The sequence below is a fragment of the Opisthorchis viverrini genome (assembly GCF_000715545.1).
Source record: "Opisthorchis viverrini unplaced genomic scaffold opera_v5_76, whole genome shotgun sequence".
In the NCBI taxonomy this organism is placed as follows: Eukaryota; Metazoa; Platyhelminthes; class Trematoda; order Opisthorchiida; family Opisthorchiidae; genus Opisthorchis; species Opisthorchis viverrini.
The window spans coordinates 557,095-560,953 of record NW_008751730.1 but is presented as its reverse complement, the minus strand read 5'-3'; positions in this window follow the sequence as shown (position 1 = coordinate 560,953).

Below are 3,859 nucleotides of genomic sequence, written 5' to 3'. Positions count from 1 at the left end.
CGCCCCTCTACCCACGCGTTGAGTTTGACAGACACAAGTCGTACACTGACAAAAGTTGGTCAATAGTTGAGGAGTGGCGGGGTGAAGAGCGGGAGCGATGGTGGCATCAAAAGTTTCAACTTCTAACCTTCCCTCGAAAACTGTTTACCGTCACCTCGCCCCGTTTATGTGTTCCGAGCTTTGCAGTACTCGTTGTGGGTGGCCTTGAGTGTCAGGTGGTGTCCATACCATTTACTCAGCACTTCTCTGCTCTACACTGTTGCTAAAAGTATGAACAAGCTGTTTGACACAAGTAGCCTAAATTCCAAAAACAGTTCATCTTGGGTTTTGGCCTTGCTTGGGGCTCATCAGGGAGACATAATCCTCAGAAGCTGAAATAATCAATTCCTGAGTTGAGCAACAATCAGGCCGAATGCGTGTTAGGTTCCTGGAACCAGAGACCTGATAGAGTCCTTCGGGAGAATGTAGGTACACGGTCTAGTGAGAGGGACTCCATCGAGGCAGTTAGAAAGCGCGTTTTCGGTTGTGTAACGGGTACTTCCATGGAAGAATGTGTCCAGCACTAGGAGCTGCGTTGGTTGGGACGTGTTGCATATGTCGAACCATCGTTTGCCGAAGAGTGCTGTTCTCTTTGCCCAACTCAGAGTGGCGTAAACAGAGAGGCGGCCAACCCTTGACTTGGAAGAGGAGTATGAAGGAGATGACGAAACGCTTGGGTGTTGTCGGTTCTACTTGCCTTCCAAGATGGGGTCCGCATGATCCTCACTGTACCTAGTTGGAGACGCTGGCGCCTACCGTGCCTTGAAGAGCATTAACCAGTGTTTGTCCTTTCTTCGGTTTTTGATCTTTAGACGCGTGTTTCCATATCGAAATTTTTACATACTTTGGGATTCACCTCATCAGACTGGCACTACCCTTGGCATGATCTCGAATGAGACGTTTCTCTCTTTTCTCCCATATTCTCCTGTTACTCTTTCGCATTCATCGCTTGCACTCACTTTTTATGTTTGTGACCATGCTCTTCAAAAATAAATGATAATAATGGCTGCCAACCGATGTCAGTAGCGTTGCTGTTGTCAGTTTCTATCCAGATTGCCTGAGTGAATGTCTGGAGGTGTAGGCACCTCGGAAAGATTGAAGCTAGCACCAAGTCCCTTCCCCGTCCACCTTTACTCTTTTCTTTACAATAAGGCTTCCAAATAAATCATGGTTGTACGGCAGTGAGGAATCGGTGTTGCACACTGATGTCATGCTGTCGATGATGATGATGATGATGATGATGAAACTTTCCCTTGCAAAATTTCGCGGATTTCCGAGCATAGCCATCATGAAACCCGGTGACACTCTACGTTCGCTTATTTTCAACCCCTAAGCAACTGACCTGAGTCTCTAACAGTTTTCATAAACCGAACTTGTACCGGGAAACCTCATAGCCACCGAGCCCCATTCATTCCTGTGCGTGAATCTTAAGTACTCCATTGTACCGCGGGACATCCGAACAAAGAATGGTTAGGGTGTAGGAACGTCCAAGATGAGCTTTATTACATCCCAACTCTGTTGCCCGTTAGGTGCAGCATAGAGCAGTGGCTTTCTGGAAACACAAATTCACGACAGTTTCTGTGGACAGAAAATAGGGGAATCCCCTTGAGACGATGTCTAGGCGGCAAGGTAACCTGTTCCACCAATCCTTATGTAGAAGTCAACCTGGCCTGCAATAATCGGGCGTTTCACGTCAACATTCCTCGTGGTGGCAACCCACTTCGACCACCGGGCAATAGGCCTACTCTACGCGAACTGCAGGTCTTGACGATTCCAGGTTAGCCTTTTTTCGCGGAGACCTGTAGACCATATTCTCTCCTTGACCGATCCAACGACTGAAAACCGAGTGCTTGAAAATTCATTGGCCAAGAATGAGCTCCACGAGGACCGTCCGGTGTTTCCCTCTGTCGCTTTGGTGTGACAAGACAAGAGGAAGACTGTTCAAACAGTGCGATCTTGCAACTACATACGAATAATTGGTTGAGTCTCAGGTTGGAAGATGCCTACTTATCTGAGTTGTTTGGTTCCCCAGTTGGGGAACGTAAGTTATCACCATCGACAGCAAGACATCAGTGTTCAACACCAATGCTTCGCTACCGTATTGGAACATGAGGCAAATATGTTGACGGATAGGAAGAGACGTTCTGAAGCCGGTTTCATTCGGGTTGGCACAGGCGGAAACACCGCATGAATCTTTCCGGTGTCAGCAACAATTTTAAAAAGTTTTTCATTGTGATGGGCAAATTGTATGTTAATGCTGAAATAGGGTTTCTGTTCCTCCATCAAATTTTTACTGACGAATTCATTCCTCATTAATTGACGATGTTTCCGGAATGTACATTGTCTGGAAATCAAAGTCTTTTCGAATCACAAAGACGACAGGTTGTGAGGTACGATGCCGACGCGTGTACGTGCACACACACCCCTTGAAGAGTTTCCCAGTGCACAAGGTTCACACATTGAGGGCGTCACCTGAGCTACGTGAGCCACGCTGTTCAGCTGACGGTGGTGGGTGGCGAATGATTCCGCAACTTTGCCGTTCGAATTGCCGTGGGTCATCGTTGCACCTCATTGGTCTGGTGTTCCTCCACACTTTTGGATAATGTGGACGACATTCATATCTGCTCTGAACCTTCCAGCAGCTCTGTCAAGGCTTGACTGACCTGACAATATGTCAGAGCTTATGGTTCCCAGAGATGCATAGTTCCTTTATACCATGGGTCCGCCTGGATTTGATTGACCGTTTTAAAACGTGATGATTTCCTCGTACTTTGAAGCACCACGCTTTCGTTGAGAAACCTAATCGATCTACTCCTACCCACTTTGTTGTTCCACTATAGTAACGGTATTTTCCTCAGCTTAGTTCTCGGTCTGAGCCTCCCAAGCTAGCGTTCACGTCAAAACAACCACCAAAGGTGCACAAGATATATTAACGCCAATATATAGCGTGGGCGGCAATAACTTTCTGGAAATTCTGACGCGTTCTGGATGTGCCATTGGCAACCGACGTTCGGCCAATACTGAGTCATGATTGGCTGTTTGGTCCAGATCTTCGTCCAATCAGATCTCGGCTTGATGCCGGACCGGCAAGCATCCCGAATTTTCGGCTAATCTTGTGTGGGATGGGCTTCTCGGCCGTAGCAGCACCTGACTGCGAGCGGTAAAGCGGAACACGTGTGGAACTCCGCCTAACATCCACACAATCTTTTGTCATACTCTATCGTCTGAGGTGTTCTTATCACAGTCGTATCACGAATAAAATGGCCATTCGAGCGAGTGCAAAAGCTCCGATTCCTGGTTTGTTTGTTCGTTCGTTCAGCTATCTATTTCATCCCTCCGGGTAAAGTTTCACTCAAATCCATTCACCTCGGGATTGTTCATCTCTGTCTCTGTCTCTCTGAGGGATTTCTTTCTATGGGGATCTTCACGGGCCACCCGCTGATAGACAAACCAGATCATGTGATGGTGGCCAGATATACTTGTCAGTCTATCTATCTATCTAACCCGTTGCTCTACACCTGAGCATTTCCGCCCGTTTCACCAGGTCGCGTGAACTGGAAAGATTGAGATCCAGGCAAAATGGGGTTATGTTTTTGGAGTGTATTTATTTTCAATCATTTTGAATGGGTAATATCTCTTTGTTGATCATTCGTACGCTTGATCACATAGCAGCTGACCAGGTGACTTATTTTCGCCCCGAGTTCTGTGTTTTCGATTTATTGGCTTACTGTTAAACGTTTCTTTTTTATTGATCCGAATAGGTGGGTTGTTTGTAACACCACACCCTTCAGTGATTTAGTGTCTCAATATTTTATATAGG